We start from the raw sequence: 18,833 nt of genomic DNA, 5'->3' as shown, positions 1-18,833 counted from the left end.
GAAGCCACTGGATCTCCAGGGACTGGAACCCCTCCCCCATGTGGGTGCTGAAAACAAGCCTGGGGCCTCCACTAGAGCAGTAAGTGCTCTAAACAGCTGAGCCGTCTCTCAGGTCTCCCTCTTCTAATCTTTAGTATCAGATATTAACTCAAAAGTATATAGGTCAGTGATAGCTCATGGGACAGGCACATGCATTCATTACTATATTCTCCAAGGCATGCAGTTCTTTTGAAGGTATTTTCATGTTTATAGAAGAAGATAAGGTAATAAGATAATAAGGTACCAGGCAGCAGATATTAGATTATATGAGGTTTAATAAGCATAGGGGAGGGGGGAGAGAAGGAAAGGGGGAGGGGTACCCCCAGAGAGAGAGGAAGAAGAGAGTAGGAGAGAGGAGAGAGAGAGAATAAGGGGTAAAAGAGGGGGGGCATATAGGGAGAAAGAGAGAGAGAGTAGAGAGAGACAGAGACAGAGGAAGAGAAAGGGGATAAGAGGTAAGAGAAAGAACCACAAGGAGGGTGTGTTCTTTTATACAGCTGTGGGCAGGGCCACGCCCCTATGGCAGGTAGGCAATGACATCACAGGTAGGCAGACTGAAGCAGAATTCTAACAGGTAGGCACATCATAAAATTGCCATGTTTTGGGGGCATAGTTATATGTGTCTGAAGTTTGGTTTATCCTATTTTTAAAAACATTAACATTCTCTGGTGTTAGACTGCGTTTTCTTAAATAGCAGTCTCACTCTTCCTCCCTCCCTCCCTCCCTCCCTCCCTCCCTCCCTCCCTCCCTCTCTACCTACCTCTTTCTCTTTTTCTTCCTCTCCTCCTGCCCTCTCCACATCCATGAAGAGAGTCAAGATATAACAGGACTCCGTGGCTAGATCTGAAGGAGAGAAAGCCACAACTAACTAAGTCCTCAGGGCAGGAAGTACTCATGTAAGATCTTCCAGATCTCCGTTACAGGACATGGTGGCCTTACTGGCAGAGAGGGTGACACAGGAAGTCATCTTGTGATGCAAGGCAGGACAAATAAGGTTCAGAGTAGCCACCAAGCTACTCAGGCCCTGGCCATCCGTGGGTCACCTTCGCTGTACTGACTGGTAGGCTCCAATAGAGACTAAGCTCCCAAAGCCATAAAAACCCTTAGTGCTAGCCCCAGTGTCCTCCAGGTGAGTTAACGCATTTCTTCAGATCTAAACACCAAGTGGGTGGAGCTTAGTGGATGGGATGGGATGCCTCTGAAGATGGCCAAACACAGGGGCAAAGCTTTTAAAGGGCGCTGAGGCCAACATTCCCGTCACCACTTGCACTGGTTGCTGTCACTCTCTGATTTGAAGCAGAAGAGGATGGAAAAGCAATAACAAACCTGACTTTCAGATGTGTGTGCACGCACACGCATGTGTGTACATCCATACATGTGCTTGAGGATGGAGGTCAATTTTCCTGTGTTACTTTCCACTGTCTCTTTAAAGTGCATTTTATTCTTTACTTGCATATATACATGCACGCATGTGTTTGTGTGCACATGTGTGTGCAGGTGCTGACAGCTGCTGGAAGAGGGCCTTGGATTCCCCGGAGCTGGAGTTAGAGTTTCCGATCTGGATCCTGGAAACTGAAGAGTGGTCCTCTACTAGAGCAGCAAGTACTCTTAACCACGAAGCCAACTCTGCCGTCCTCCCCCAACCCCCACCCTGTTTTCCACCTTGATTTTTTTGAGACAGGTCTTTCATTGAACCTGGAGCTCACTGACTGCTGAGACTAGCAACACCCTCCCGTCTCCTGCAGATGCTGGGATCGCAGGTGCATGCAGCAGTGCTTAGGTGTGTGTGTGTGTGTGTGTGTGTGTGTGTGTGTGTGTGTGTGTGTGTTCCAAAACCAAGCTCTTGTGTTTATCTACCGAGCCATCTCTCCAGCCCTTAAATCCAGTTTTCTGACTGCAGAGCTAGGATTCTCCCAGCACTCTCCTGGAGCACAGGAGACAGAGCTGCAAACACGGCCTTCACATATCAAGATTTCCTGCGAGCTGGGCTCAGTGCAGTTATACACGAAGCTCTTTCCATTTGACCCTCAAACCATCCCCATGCTCTTGTTACCTCTGTGTGACAGACAAGGATGCGGACACTAATGATTTTGGGATGTGTATTCAATGTGTCAGCACTAGCACACGGCAATGCAGATTTGAACGTGGGTTTCTTCATTACACTTTTTATTGATCTGCATCCCTCCTAGTGCCAGCCCAGTCTGTGTCAAAGATGGGCTTCATTTAGGTTGTTAACAGAAACCAAGGAGGCGTTTGACCAAGTTGTTCAAGGCCAGGAGCATCCATCCCTTTACCTGGCCCCATCAACATCCTACCCATTAGAACTTCCTCTTCTTAAAGGTCTCCACTTGTCAGCCCTTACCTCTACTCCCACAGGCAGGTCCTCCTTGTCACCCATGCTGGTCTGAGTTATGCGATGATGCAGCTGCCTTTGAGTCATCTACACTTTTTCAGGTGAACTCTCACCCATTCTCTTGTAAGTAACCCCATAACCTCACTGGTTCACTAAGCAAGACTTGGGTGGAATTGGTTCTTTGTCCTGTCAGCATTGCACACATGAGGTGTTCATGCATCACTAGGAAAAGTCATAAAGGGAATTCTTTATTTCTGGTCTCTCATTCCCCCGTTTTGCGTGCATGCTTGTGTTGTGTGCTTGTGTATGTTTGTGTGTGTATATAAAAGTGCATGCACATTGAGGCTAGAGGTTAACATCAGGTATCTTCCTTGATTTACCTCCATCTTTTTTTATGGAGACAGAGTCTCTCACTTGAGCCCGGACCTCACCAATTCAACTAGTATGGCTGGCTTACCACTGTCTCTACCTTTGAGCTGGGTTACAGGTGGGCAACCATGCCCACCAAGAATTTACATGGCTTCTGGGAAAACAAACTCTAGTTCTAATGCTCATGTGGCAAGCACTTTGCTACATGATGCTAAAGAGACCATCTCCTCCCTGAACCTTTCCTTCTTCTTTTATAGCCCGTATTTCATTGTCTCTTGCCTACAGGTTAAGAAGATCCAGCCTATCATCCCCCTACTCCAATTCACTCTCCACACACTGACCAGAAAATATCACGTATCATCTTAAAATTATTTAACGACCTTTTTGCTCATCAAAAGACATAGTCAGCAAAACTTAAAGATAACCAAGGAAATAGAAGAGAATATTTGCAAATTGGGAATCTGATAAGCAACTGATATCCACTAAATGTAAAGAATACTTACAACTCAATACCAGATAAACAACCAAACAAAACCCAAACAAGCAAACAAAAGTCAAACAAACAAACAAACAAGCAAACAAAAACCAACGTAGCTTAAAATCAGGCAAAGGAACTAAATAGGCATTACTCCAGAGGAAAAAATACAAGGCGAAAAAGTACCCAGCGTCAATTAACCATTAGAGATCTGAAGCGCAGTGATGGGCCAGAGAGATGGCTTCACAGGTAAATGTTTGCCTCCACATGGTAGAAGTTCAAATTGACAAGTTGCTCTCTGTTCTCCGTGCATACAATGTTGCATGCATAAGCCAAAGTCAATGTTAAAGAAAACCCACAGTAGGAGCCACTTTATCCCTATTAAGATGGTTACTCTTCACTGCTACCCCACAACAGAAACTAAGACATTTTTGTCCAGGACATGGAAATTTTGAAAGCCCATGTATTGCTCGTGACAACATGAAACAGAGTAGTTGCTATGGAAAATAGCTTGTTCCTCACAAGGTTAAATATAGACGACTGTATAGCCTGCCAGTTCCACTAGAGAAGTCAGGAGCGAGGACTCAGAAAGGTAGCTACACACCACTGCTCATGGCTGCATTATTCACAGGAACCAAAAGTCAAAAGCAACCGCAATGGCCACCGACCGATGAACGCATCAACGCAGTGTGGTGTACCCACAGCACAACACTGTGTAGCCTCCCAAGGAGAGCATAACTCTTAAGCATGCTACACATGGATGAACCTCAAAAGCTTTTTGCTCCGTTCACCAAGCCAGAAAAGAAGAAACCAATACTGCATGAGTCCATTCCTATGAGGCACCTGGAATAGATAAATCTGTAGAGATGGCAGGTAGAATCGTGGTTGCCAAGGCCTCAAGGGGGGGGGGCGCGGGGGTCTTGTAACTGGGTAGAATATTTAATTAGCACAGCATCTGTGATGATAAGGAAGTTCTGGAAATGGGTAGTGAGTGGTGAAGGTTGTGCAATGCAATGGATGCACTTCACGTCACTGAATTATATACTGAAAACATGACTAAGATGGCAAATCTTGTTTTGCATATTTTCCCACAATAAAAATATCATTGACTGCCAAAGGGATACAAGGAAGACTGCTTAGCTTGGCCAAGCATGATCTCAAGTCTAGAGAGACTTACCAGTCGTTAAAGTACTTGCCTTACAAACCAGACACTAGAGTTTGGAAAGGATTCCCAGAATCCACGTAAATGCCACGTAAGTGCCCTGCCTGAGATTCCAGCAACAGAAGCCTGAGAAAGGATTCCCGGGAACAAGATGCCCAGCAAGATCCTGCCTTAAAAGGCTAAGGTTGGGAGACTGATTCGGGAAAATCCTGTCATCAACTTTGGGCCTCCACACAAAACCACACACCTATGTTGCATACACTTGTAAACATGCACATGAGACCCCCCCAACACACACACATACATGTGAAAAGCAGTGTAGGACACTACAGGATCCCTTTCCTGTCAGTACCTGAAGCTCTATCTCCATGCATTTCCAGCCATGCAAAGCACTGAGCTCTTGCTCTTGCACTGTGGGCCTCCAGACCACCCCCTCCCTTCAGTTCTCAGTTCAGACTAATTTCAGGGCAGGAATCTCTTCCTTATGCTACACCGAGCATCATCAGTCTGTGCTTTGTGTCTCCCTCAGCCCAGTTCGCGCTCGTCCCTTGAAACGGGACTTTTCTGTACCCCACCCCCTGAAGAAGTCCCTTCGGCCTCTTCCAGCAGGGTTGTTTCTCCCCAGGGTCATCCCTCAATGTTCCTGAATCTTGGCATGCTCTGCTCTGTCCATGGTGATTGTTAGGTTGTCTACTCATCTGTCACTAGCTTGAGACATTCTCAAGAGAAACTGTGGTACCTCAGCCTGCAGCATAGGCTAGAGCTAAAGACTCACTGAGAATCTCCCACTGGATGAATGGATGTCTATGAATAGCTCACCCCTTTGGACATGGGAAGAAATGGACTTTTTTAAAATTGGGAAATAAGCAGGGTGTGGTGGTACAAACTTTTAATTCCAGCACTCGGGAGGCAGAGGCAGGCAGATCACTGTGAATTCGAGGCCAACCTGGTCTACAAAACGAGTCTAGGATAGTCAAGGCTACACAGAGCAACCCTGTCTTGAAAAACCTAAATAAATAAATAAAATAAAAGTTGGGAAATAAAAGTCGGGTGTGGTGACACATGCCTTTAATCCCAGCACTCGGGAGACAGAGGCAGGTGGATCTCTGTGAGTTCAAGACCAGCCTGGAAGTCTAAGACAGCCAGGGCTGTTCCACATAAAAACCCTTTCTCAAAAAAAAAAAAAAAAAAGAGGGAAATAAGAGAAGAATTTACTGTAGTCTTCCTACTAAAGGCCCAGTGGTTTTATTCTAAATAGTTAAGAGTAAGTATTTGAAGGCATCTATGATAGTTTTTTTTTTTTTAATTTCATTTTTGGCTAGCCAGTTTCTTTTAGCTTTAAAGATAGACTATGAAAAAGAATAATAGCACAGATGTGGTTTGGTTTTGTCCACCTTAGGTCATGCTTTGGAGGCTTGAGGCTCATGATGTGATGTGAGAGACATGGTAAGAACCTCTCAGAGGCGGGGCTTACAGCCAGGCAAGTCAGTCAGTGGAGGTGCAGTCCATGGAGCCTGCTTGGTTTTCACAAAAGCGAGTTGTTATAATAAGAACAAACCTGGGTTTCCGGTCTGCTGCTGCCTTGCTTCTCAGCACGGCCTCTTCCTCACTCTCTCCTGCCTTTGTGACACCTTTTACCACGAGGCAAACTGCTCTTCAACCTGCAGCGCTGTGAGTTAAACTCTTGTCTGCTACCCACCTTCAGTTATTTCCTTGTAGCAACTGAAAGGAGATGAAAACAACAAGGGCGGCCTCCATTTATCCGCCCTGTTAGTTTTAAAGGGAAAAAAAAAAATACTGTTTTCATTGTATTACAAAAAGAAAAAATGCTGAGAAAAAGAGAAATTCTTAATAAGTTTCTGAAAATGTGGTTCCCTAGAGAGCAATATTTTACTTACAATATATATCATTCCTCATGTACTGCCACTTTCTCACATTTTATTCTAACCTGTATCAGCCAACATGGACCTTTCTAACACAAATCATGATTCACCCACTACTGTTGTGTTCAGTGGATCTGCAACACCGCCAGATGGTTACCTTCTGTCAAAGCCATTCTTAAGCATCAACTTCCAGGAGAATATAACACACACCAAATGATAAATAAAACTCTGGACACCATTACACCAGGCACTGGCCTGGTTGTGCTATGTATGCCACAGGTATGCGTTGATTAGGAACACTACAAAAAGAGTTGTTTAAGTACCGGGAAACCATTACCACACAATTCTGGGGGCTGGACAAATGGCTGGTGGGGTTGGTTCCTTCTGAGAGTTATAAGAAAGAACCTGTGCTGTGCCACTTCCCTAGCATCTGGTGGGGTCAGAAACATCACTCTGATGTTTGCCTTACTCTCCCGTTGTATTCTCTATGTGTGCAGGTCTGCCTTCTAAACTTTTCATTCCAACCAAGAAACAAGTCATATTCTAGTAAGATGGGTGGGGACACCCGAGCTGATTTTAACCAATTACAACATCCTGGTTTCCAAAAGTCACACCGTGGGGTGCTGAGGATCTGAACTTCAGCTTGTGAATCTGGAGGGAGCCACAGTTCAGCCTACAACAGCACCTCACTTAATTCCCACCATTCCATTGAGAAATTTTTTCAGGGAGGAAACTGAGGCTCGTAACACCTGCAACAAGAGCAATCAGTGAGTGGGAAAGCTGCGATGCAAAACACGGTCTGTCTGATTCCAGACCCCGGTCCTGTGCTATAAGCAAAATGCCTTAATTACGGTATCTGCCTTATTTCTCCTAGGCTTAGTAAATATCTGTCAACTGACAGAGTCTGGACCTTTTCACTATTAAATGGTGACTTAGCTCCATTTCAAAACATTTACTGGGTGCCTGCTACTGGAAACATTTCAGGCCACTGAGGTTCAAAGACAACTCAAAACATGGACCAGGTCTTAAGATACTTAAAATGCAACATAGAAGACAGACACACTATACTGTCTGTCACTGTTTCATACGGAGCAATACGTGTTGCATAAGGAGCCAACAGTGCTTTTGCTATATAATTAATACCAATCTTGGTATCAGTTATTCAGTCAACGGTTTTTACATCTTTACCTGGATGGCCAAGGACCACAAGAATCATATTTAACATGCACGTTTGCTTGGCTTTGGCATATTCTCCTCTTTCATTGAACTCCTAAGGACACGCCGTCCACAAAGGGGCTAATTTCAAACTCAGAGTCAGCTTCAGAGAATCCTGGTCTCCTCCGGTGACACACCCTTATCTTGCTTGAGCTCGTTCATTCTTTCTCAATGTTTCTTGTGACTTTTAGTCCTAGCATGAAGCAGCCTCCCTTCTCTGAGGTACATTATGATGTTTTCATCTGAAAGCCAGAGGCCATGCTCTCTCTCCTGTGCCCACACTCACATCCAGTCCCACAAATCTGTCCTTTCAGGGGATGGAGAAGGGGGAAGCTAGGAGATAAATTAAGCCAATTTCTTTTTGCCGGCTACCAGAGCCAGTGTGCGGGATGAGACATTTCCCTTGAAGGCACTTACTTTTAAAGCACCATTATGTTTGGATTTGGTCCATGCCTTTGAAGTTTCCCTATAAACTTGCTACTGTAAAACTGGTGTAATTGGTCACCGCTCTCAAAAGGTGACCTTGTATTCACACTCATATCCACACACACACATGTGCATACGTACACAACATACACTCAACACACACACTGCAGCAATGAAATTCTTAGGGCTTCAAAGAAAAATCTTCTTGAAGACATAAAAATGTCGGCCTTAAACACATCTATGTAATCCAATCACTGAGTTCAGAAATGTCCAAAGACAGCAGGCAAGAGAAAAGAAAGGATTCACTGTGCTCTTAAAGACGAGCTACGGAGTGGGACATGGTGGCACATGCCTGTAATCCCAGCACTCGGGGAGGCAGAGGCAGAGGCAGGCAGATCTCCGTGAGTTCAAGGCCAGCCTAGTCTACAAAGTGAATTTAGGAGAGGCAAGGCTAAACAGAGAAACCCTGTCTGGCAAAACAAGCAAGCAAGCAAACAAACAATGAGCTTTGGTGCTCTCCACTCTTGTTTTTAACTGGACGTATAAAGAAGAGGCTAGTTAGTGCTCAGGGTTTCCAAGATTGAACCAGAACAATGTTCACGTTCTCCAGCTCCACTCTGGCCTTCTATTTGCAAATGGAGTTCACTGGTGCATTCTTCTGATGGGTATGAACTCCTATGACATGCAAAGCACCAAGCACACAGAGCAGCCTTTGGGCAGCTCAGACTGTGACCATGGTAACAACAATGTAAAGAGTGATACATATAAACAGACTTTTAAGAAGCCAGAACCTGCATGGTGTGGCCAGCCCTTTGTGCCAGTGTCTAGCATGGATCAGAATACAAAGCTAAGAATTTTAGTGAGCTATAGCCTTGCAATACAGAAAACTTACATTGAAAGGGGGGAAAGTAAGAAGGGAATGAGATTTTAAAAGGTCTCTGTAAAGTGCAGAAGTAAATAAACTAAAGAAAAAAGGCCAGTCTCTCAATAGAACACACTCTCTCAATGCTGTTGGCCATATTCTTGAACAGTCATTCCAACTGTGATAATATATAATTATATTAATTATATAATTAATAATATATAATTATTTTAATATAAATAATCAATATATGTATATATCCTATTGATTTTATTTCTATAAAGAAATTAACATACTATATGTTTATTGTGCTATGTTGACTTTCAGCTGTAAACATATTTCATTATAAGATGGTTACATTGGCTCCCAGCAGCACATCTTTACAAAACTACATGTTGTGGATTGACATATAAGTTAGAGACAGAGTATTTGCTACCCTAGAATTAGTCCCCTACAACGAAAAGAAAGAATGAAGGGGAAAAGAAAACAAAAATGAAAAAAGGAAGGTTCTTTCCTTGCATTCCATTGAACCAGCAAAGAGAACTCTCCAGAAGGTCTTCCTACAGACTTCCTCTGAGGTTCCATTGGCCAGAATTGTGGCTCCATTCTTACTCCAAATACCAACCACAACAGTGGAATTACCACAGTTTGTGTCACTACCAAGAATCAACTGGAGAACATGGCTGTCTGGTTCCTGAGCAAAACGGGCACGCCTAATAACAAAGAAGGCAGAGCGGTGGTCACTGGCCAGAGAGGATGAGGACAAAGGAAGGATGATGCATCCAGTGAGCCTGCCACAGTGGACAGAACACAGAGGCACCTCCAGTCAAGGAACAATTCCAGTCAAAGATCCTACGCTGGTGACCACAGGGCTTGACCTTACAGGCCGAGCTTCTCGTACAGGAATGATTTTTGCTGATCTTCAGGTTAGCTGCTAGGGACACTCTGTACTGTATATCCTGTTGGTTCATATTACAGGGCCTTGACCCGAAGCCAAATTATGCAGAAGAGTTCTAAATTGGTTTATGGCTAGAACAGACTAGCTGATGTCATTTGTCAAATGTGACACTCTAGAATTATCTTACCAGAATAAAACCATGCAAATGTTTCTCCACACAGTTAAGTAGAGGAAAACTGTGTTTCTGAAACAAGAATGAGACACGCCATCCATTGAGCACTCTTTGAGGAGTGGGTGGACTATGGGCCACGCCCACTGTAGTAAGGCCAGGGGTCTAGCGAGAAGTCCTTTAGATTTCACCTCAGGGGATTGGGAAAGGGAACTGGAGCAGATTGATTCTACATTTATTCTCTCAGTAAAACTGAAATTGGGGCTTCTTTGAAATAAAAAGGATTCTTTTTCATATGCAAATTATTCATATCTAGTTAGAAATCCATACACTTTTTTTCAGAGAGTCTCTCAAATCGAATCCCTCTGAACTGTATATGGGGGGGGGGTGACCTTGACTTTTTGAGATCCTCCGCCTCCTCAGTGCTCATCGATCCTGGCTTAGATGGTGTTGGGGCCAGAGCCCAAGGCTTTGTGCACGATAAGCGCACACTACACGTGCAATCTGACGGCCAGCTTTGATAGCCACGCATTCTGTCCAGTTTCTCTCAGCCTTTGTGATTTTTGTCATAGTGCTTATAATTTAGTAGGAACTCAGTATGTTTCTGGTAATAAGTCCATCCACGGTTCCCAATCTGGATGCTGGGATTATGGGGGTGTCTCACCACACTATGACAGAGCTCCATTCTCAACCTTCAATGAACACCCTTTAAAAATGTCCAGTGTAGCTGGGCGTGGTAGTGCATGCCTGTATGCCCAGCACTTGGGAAGCAGAGGCAGTTGGATCACTGTGAGTTCGAGGCCAGCCTGGTCTACAAATCAAGTGCAGGACAGCCAAGATAACACAGAGAAACCCTGTCTGGAAAAACTAAAACTAAAAAAAAAAAAAAAAAAAAAAAGCCCAGTGTAACTAACATTGTGCTTTATATGCAGTTCCAGATAGCTGTCTTCTCATCAACTGTTTGTAGTGAGATCCCTTCAAGAAATATCAAAACAACAACAACAACAGTCTGAAGTGTTACATACCCTTGGCAACATTATCAGGACTAACTTTTTCTTTGCAGATATGAAAACTGTCATCCGAGCCGGGCGTGGTGGCGCACGCCTTTAATCCCAGCACTCGGGAGGCAGAGGCAGGCGGATCGCTGTGAGTTCGAGGCCAGCCTGGTCTACAAAGTGAGTCCAGGACAGCCAAGGCTACACAGAGAAACCTTGTCTCAAAAACCAAAAAAAAAAAAAAAAAAAAAAAAGAAAAGAAAACTGTCATCCGGGGTCTATAGAGCCATTCCCAACAGAAGCCACAAACCGAATCACCTGCAACATTTTAACAGCATCCATGCCTTGGCCCCACCCCTGGATTTCTGACTTGGCCCCACCCCAGGATTTCAGGGAAGCTTGGGTACTGACACGCTTCAAGGCGCTTTTAGTGAGTCTGGTATGCAGGTAAGCTTGACAGCCTGCCTGGAAATCACCTGAGGGCTTGTGGGGGCACAGGCCGCTCCACACAAAGCCAGAGCTTCTGATGCAGTGGATGGAGAGGAGGGAGTGGCTACAAGGATGAGCATCACTAGTGAGCTCCTTAAACATGCTGATGCTGCTGGTCAGGGGACCACTGTTTGACAGTGAGGTCAACAGACTAGAGGTTATAGGTCTAAGCTAACCAGAGACCTTCTTTTGTTCAGCATCTGTACTAAGAATCATTTTATATCTTAAAAAAGACTGTAACAAAAGAAAAACAACACATAGCAGGTTATCAGGAGGCTTGAAAAAACATAAAACAGCCAATATCTGACCTTTTACAGAACATAGTTATGGATTGCTGCTCCAGAGCATCAAAGGGGTTGATGGGAAAAAATAAAAATCTTACAGAAAAAGAAAAGAACACATTGCTGGGAAAAATGTGTTTTTACAAGCATAGGGTATATTCTAACCACAGATGAGAGATTATTAATCCCTCTAGGGTGTCAGGGGAATGGCATTACTTCATTTAGTCTTAACCAGTTTCATGGTTCAATTCTGTTCCATGGTTTTATGTAGTCATTTCCAAGCAAAGTTATTCAAAGAAATGCTTATCTGAGCTAATGCTCTACCTGTTGATGGACAAGGAGTCTTGTAAAGGAACATGTGCTAATGACACAAGAGTTGGCTTTATGCAGCTACTTTGGGGTCAGCTAATCTAAAATCACTTACATGCATGACTGCAGACAGTGTCGAAGAGGCCACTGACCTCACTTCAAGAAATTAGTATTTTACTTCTAGTTTGAATTCTCTTTTGGGAGGTGACAGGGTTCGAGGCAAGGTTTCTCTGTGTAGTCCTGGCTGTCCTCAAACTCACTCTGTACACCAGGCAGGCCTCGAACTCAGAGATCTGCCTGCCTCTGCCTCCGCAGTGCTGGGAATAAAGGCCTGTGCCACCACGCCCGGCATAAAGTAATTTTTAAGGGCAAGGTTCAGCTGAGTCCCCCAGACAAAAAATACCTCTGGTTGCTCAGTAGTGTGTTTTGAAGTGACACAAATGAGTAAAACAGACGTTTATGCTTAAGGGACTCACAGGTCAGCTGTGTGGTCCGTGAGTCAGGGAACTGACACATGAACAGTGCAGCAAATACTGAAGTCTTATCTGGACAATCTGAGACTACAGAAAAGGTAGAGAGACCCCACTAAGGGTTTAAGGAAGGCTGGGCAGAGTGTTTCCTCTGAAGGCTGATGGCAACACCTTTGCCTATTTCCTTGTAATGAGATATACTTTTTTTCCTCCTACTTTTTTTGGGCTAGAGATTGAACACAGAGCCTCTCACATGTTAAACACATGCTATACTCTTAGGCCAACGCCCTCGGTCTCGGGATATCCTTCTTAGTACAAACTGTACATCTGACACATCAGATGTGACATGGCTCTCAGGCATGGTCTGAAAGGACTGGCAACATCTGTCACTGATGTGTACCTGTCCTGGAGAGGAAAACTAGAAGCAGTTTTAGAAAGCAAGCTGGAGAGATGGCTCAGCAGTTAAGAGCACTGTCTGCTCTTCCAGAGGTTGTGAGTTCAATTCCCAGCAACCACATGGTGGTTCACAATTATCTATAATGAGATCTGGTGCCCTCATCTGGCGTGCAGGTGTACATGCAGATACAGCAATCATATACATAAAATAAATAAATTAAAATTTTAGCCAGGGTGTGGTGGCACACGTTTTTAATCCTAGCACTTGGGAGGCAGAGGCAGGCGGATTGCTGTGAGTTTGAGTCCAGCCTAGTCTACAAAGCGAGTCTAGGACAGCCAACACTAACACAGAGAAACCCTGTCTAGAAAAACAAAACAAAACAGAAGAGTGATAAAGCACCGGGCCACAGAGCCCAGGGAATGTGCTGAGAGGCCACTCACCCAGAGAAAGCTGAATGCTTCTGTGGAGAATTTCTAGGATGCCAGTTAGCCCAGGTATTCCATTTCTTTTAAATTTTAGAAGCTACTTCTTAAAGCTCAAGTAGTACATGGTCGTTGTAGAAAATGTATGGAGAAAAGAAGCACAAAATGAAAGCACCAACCATATTAGCACAACCCAGAGTCAGTATTTTAATATTGAAAACGTCCTTTGAAGCTTTTTCCTATGCATGTATAGACAGACACACAGGTTTAACTAACCAAAACTGTACTGCATGCACAGCGAGGCGCAGCCTTGTTTTCATTTAGTGTTGCTTCATGAATGTTCTCATGATTTCATAATTTTCTTGAAAATTTCCCCTACATGGTTGCATTACTTTAACTATTCCTATTTTTCTAGTTCTATTATAAGTAACATAATGAGAAAACATAAATATAGCATTGCTCTCGTCTGCCTGAGAACACCAAAGCATCTTTGTTTTGCACATATTGTGAAAATGCTTTCCAGAAAGTTTCTACTTTTGCCAATAATAAGCATTACTTGTGAAATATATGTGTTAAGCGACAGTTAAAATCAAGGTTCCAGTTTTAATTTTTATTTCTGAACTATTACGAATACTGACCCTTAAAATATTTTAAGGCTTTTTTATCTTTTCTTTTTAGAATTGCCAGTGATTATGCATTTTTTTTCTAATGAGGAATTAGTTTTCTTACTGATTATGTTGGTGACTATATATGCATAAATGCTGTACACATTAATAAAGGATATATTATTCATTTTGTATGCCTTTATATGCAGAGAAAGTAAACTTAAAATTCTACAATTTCCCAACATTTCCATGTTTACATGGATGTACAACATATATTAATCTAAAATTATTCTAATTTTTAAATTTAATTTTACATTTTTCTACAATTATCTCTTAAACAGGGCTAGGGGTTTGCTTTGGTTTATAGTGTGAAGTAAGGATCATACACACAGCAATAAGAAAAGCTCCCCAACTAAGGCAATATTCAAGCAGAACGTATCCTTTAGGTTAGCAAGATGGCCCAGTGGTGAAGAGCATTTGTTAGACTTCCAGAGAACTGGTTTGATTCCAAGTACCCACATGGTGGCTCACAACCTCTTCTGGTCTCCACGGACACTAGAAATACATGTAGTGCACAGAAATACAGGGAGACAAAACACACACGCACATAAAGTAAGTGAATAACGTTTTAGAAATAAAGCAAGTGTTCTTCCATTTCCTTGAAGTGAAATGCAGCATGGAATCAAATAGCATGCACCTGCAAGTCAGCCAGTCAGAACCAACAGGGACAAAAGCAACCTCCAGAAGTCTCTCCATTTCCAGAGCTCAGTAAGATCCAGCTGCAGTATTTCCTCTGCAGAGACTCTAAGTCCAGAAATTAAAACTCATTTCATCATAATGGCCCAAAACAATAAACATGTTAAAGCAGTTGCTGCTTGTCAGAAACACTCCTTCTGAACAGGAAACGTAGTGGAACAGTGACACAGTGGCGGCCTTGACCTCCACTGACCTCAGACATAGCCACTGAGCCAGCACTTACGCACAGGCCTGTTCCAGGCTGCGAAATAACTGGACTTAAGGCTACAGCATTGGTATGTCCTACAACGCAGATACAAGAAACAGTGTCAGATTAGTGTGTTTTCTATATTTGAAAGAAGTTCTTCTAAAAACATAATTATCCCAGAAATGTCTTTCTATGGAGCACAGCAACCCTGTGAGGGAAGGTGATGGCAGAAGTCTCTGGCTGCTCAAAGGACCACTTAAAGGGACAGGAGAGGAATACCATTTTTTCCAAGTTTATTCAAGGGAATTGGTAGTTTTTGGTATTGCGGTCTTTAGGAAGTTTTCCTATCTAGTGGACTGGCAGTAACTGAAAAAGATTCTGCAAAGCTATCAGACGCCTTTCCCGCTGACACACTTTATTTCATAGCCTAAGTTCTCCGTCTGGCATCAAATCATAACACATAATGCTTTGTTTCTGGGACAGCCTTTATGGAATTATGCCGGAGGCCTCTGCTCTTGGCCTTGCCTGAGGGAGGGCAAGTGTAGCCAATCGCTTTATGACATTCACTGCCATCAAAGTAAGGACACTGCAGCCGGGTGTGGTGGCACACGCCTTTAATTCCAGCACTCGGGAGGTCAAGGTAGGCGGACCTCTTTGAGTTCGAGCCCAGCCTGGTCTACAAAGAGAGTCCAGGCCAACCAAGGCTATGCAGAGAAACCTTATCTTGAAAAACCAAATGAAATAAAATAAGGACATTGTTTAACACACTGTCTTTCCTGTGACGGTCTACTAAAATTGTTTCTCTGGCTGAAGACGCAGCTTAGCGGTAAAGCAGATGCACAGTGTGTCCGCGGTCTGAGTCTGAGTCTAGGCCCTGCGCCTTCAACAAATAAAGACACAAAATACATTTTTCTTCCTTTTGCACCTTTTCTTTCTTTCTTACTCTATTTCTTAATTTTTTAAAAATTCTGAAGCAAATAAACATTAAGTTATGGTGACATTAATTGTGTAGAAAGCCACTCCTTTCATATCTAACCTCAATTCCCTTTAATAATCTCTTAAATCTGACTCATTTTTCATTTGAGATGTTTTCACTCCTAATTGCATGCTTTGATAAGGGATCAATTGTTCAGATTCCACTCTCAACAAACAGTTGTGCAATGAATTATTAATTCCTAAGTCCCTTGATATGAAGAACAGCAACAGCCAAAAAAGTCTTGTTGTGCAGCCAGCCTAGCTCAACAGGAACGCCTGCCTGCCAGCTACGTAAGCTCTGTGCTGAGCCGAGGGGCCTGCCTGCCTGCTATATAAGCTCTGTGCTGAGCTAAGGGGCCGTTTTTGGCACTTCTACCAGATGTTTGACATCTAGTTCTTAAGAAAATATATGAATATTATAAGGAAAACAAACACATGCTACTTACTTTTTGACTTATAGTGACGTGAATTTCATTAGTTCAAAGCCACTTCCCTAAAGCATGAATATGCCTACGCAAAGTTAAAACATACATCTTAAATGTTCACATAGGAATAGGGTCTTTTTCATAAATCTTACAAGCCCTGGCTCATGACTGGGTAAAGCAACTTTCAGAAAGCTGGTCACTAAATGTGTCCCTTCTACCGTTATCCAAGATGGGGACATTCATGATTACAGATTAACTTCTCTATATGCTAAAAGCCTATTCTTGATTGACTTCTTTACTAAAGGAAAAACTCCTACAAAGAGGTAATACTTCATATACTTACATATGTAATAGTTCTTACCAGTTAATTAATGGGCTCTTAGTTAAGAGAAGACGGGAAACGGAGGCTAGATGGATGGGTAATCCATGCACAATCCTAAGGAGGAAGGATGGGAGAGATAAAATTGCTTCTTTCACAGGCTTGTCTGGGTTGGTCCCACACTTCACCCGAAATAAGCAGTGACTAAGCTCAGAGAAGCATCTCTCTGGGCAACATGTAACGGTGAGCTTCTCTGTGGGCAACGTGTAGTGGGGTTGTGCAGCAGTTCTCTAACTGTGAGGAGCGTGCGGGCAATCACTAACGACACAGCACGTCCTTATAAGCAGATGGTAATCCTTCATTCTTTGTACATAATTTACTATTCAACGCCTCTCAAATCCAAGAGCTCTGCTTTTGAGAGGGAGGAACTTGTATCTTGTAATTGGCAGGCCAGGAGAAACAGGCACCAATCGCTCATTCATTTACGCATTCATTTATTCCCTATAGTCTACAACCAATCGACTGGAGATCTGGCAGGCCTCTGTGAAGCCAAGGAGTTGTCATCGAGCCTTGGGGACAGCTCTTAAGGGAATGTAAGAGAATCAAGTAAAGGATGTGGGCAGGGAGATGGGGGCAAATGAGGAAGCAAATGCCATGAGAGTCAAACGCAGTTTCTTTAAAGTACAGACCTCTGGTGGTTTGAGTGTCAAATGTCCACGGTGGAGTCCTGCATTTGAGCGCATGGTCTCCAGTTGGGTGGTGCTGTTTTGGAAGGGCGCGCGGAACCTACAGAAGGCGGAGTCTTGCTGGAGGAAGTGTGTCAGTGGTGGGTAGGACTTACGGCCTTAGAGCCCCGCCCACTTCTGGGCTGTGCTCGCAGCTGTGCCTAGCCTTCCTGGCCTTGGTAGGCTGTATCCTTTCATAAATAACGAGCTCGTACAAACCCTCCTTTCTGAAGTTGCTTCTTGCCAGCTATTGGTCACAGCAGCAGTAAAAGTAACTAATATAGTGTAGGGATAGAACCCATAGTCCTTAAAGCCTAATTCTTGGCAACAGTATCCCCGGAATTATAGAGGAAAAAAAATCTCACCCCCTACTCATACTGAGATATTCATTGTTTTCACCTGCAGCCGCAACAGGGCTCTCAAAGGCCTTGATCTCATTTATTTATTTATTTATTTTTGTTCTTTGCATGTCTTTTTGAAGATACAAAAGAAAAACATTTCCCTTATTTACCACAGAACAATTACTTTATTTTTTAATTTTAATTTTATTAATTTATTCAGATTACAACTCAATTGTTATCCCATCACTTGTATCCTCCCGTTCCTCCCTCCCTTCCCGTTTTCACCCTATTCCCTCTCCTAGGTCTATGACCGAGGGGGACCTCCTCCCCACACTATATGGTCATAGGCTATTAAAGCTCATCTTGGTAGCCTGCTTATTCTTTCTTTGAGTTCCATCAGGACTCCCCACCAAGGGAGGTGGTCAAATATGGGGCACCAGAGTTCATGTCAGAGAACAATTACCTTAAATCTGTGGGGTCTAGCTATGCTCTCAGCGAGGTAAGGGTCAATGGTGTAGCTTGTTGTTAACCATGAGTGAATGGTGTGCATGCACGCATGTCTTCACTGGAGCACTGGGATTCCAGACGTGTGCTGCTGTACCTGGTTTTAATGCAGAGTTATAGGAATTGTAACTCAGGTCCTCAAGCTTGCATGGTGAGTGCTTTTGCCCCCAGAGCCATCTCCCCAGACCTGTTTGTTTGTTTGTTTACTGTTAAACAAAATTCTATGTTGTTCAAAGAACCAGACAGCTATGGACAGAAGTTTATAGTGCAAAACATGCTGATTATTAGTTACCATAAATATTAAGTTTGTTCAGCACCATGTATTAATGTTTCTAAGTGTGTTTATGACTATAGGAGCCCCGAGGCCCCCCAGAACATAAACAGGACTGTTTCACATAAGGCAAAGTTACAAAGACTTTTCTGAAAGACCGAACAGCTTTTGCCATTGTGGTGACTGATGGACAGGTCCTTCCTTATTCTTATGTCTTAAAAGAATGGTATTGACTTTTGTTGTCTGACTTTTTCTGAGGAGATTTAAATAAACACCTATTTACCTAAGATAAGGCCTCTATGTCAGACCAGCAAAATGATTACATCCAAGTCTAGGTTAGTGAACCAGTGAGTTTGTTGGGGTCACTTACAGAACTATGGAAGACTAAAGGTACTTAAATTGTCAAAAAATCATATCCCAACATGGGTGACAGCTCACAAAAAACTTTGGAGCATCACACACAACTTGCAGGCAGCTAGGCTGGTCAGAGAGCAGAGAACAGGTAAAACAG

The 18,833-nt window shown here is 43.3% G+C and overlaps 1 long non-coding RNA gene across 1 annotated transcript; it reads right to left on the bottom strand.

Moving 5' to 3' along the window:
* Positions 1–735: 735 nt before the first annotated feature.
* LOC311593667 lies at positions 736–17,242 on the bottom strand. Its single transcript, XR_014777800.1, has 3 exons — positions 17,171–17,242; positions 16,524–16,598; positions 736–882 (listed from the first exon to the last, which is right to left on the bottom strand). It is a non-coding gene; the product is annotated as an uncharacterized lncRNA (long non-coding RNA).
* Positions 17,243–18,833: the final 1,591 nt, after the last annotated feature.

This window comes from Acomys minous (assembly GCF_964271855.1).
Source record: "Acomys minous genome assembly, chromosome: 1".
Classification (NCBI taxonomy): Eukaryota; Metazoa; Chordata; class Mammalia; order Rodentia; family Muridae; genus Acomys; species Acomys minous.
The sequence above is the reverse complement of the archived record's forward strand: the minus strand, read 5'-3'. Positions and strand labels throughout refer to the sequence as shown.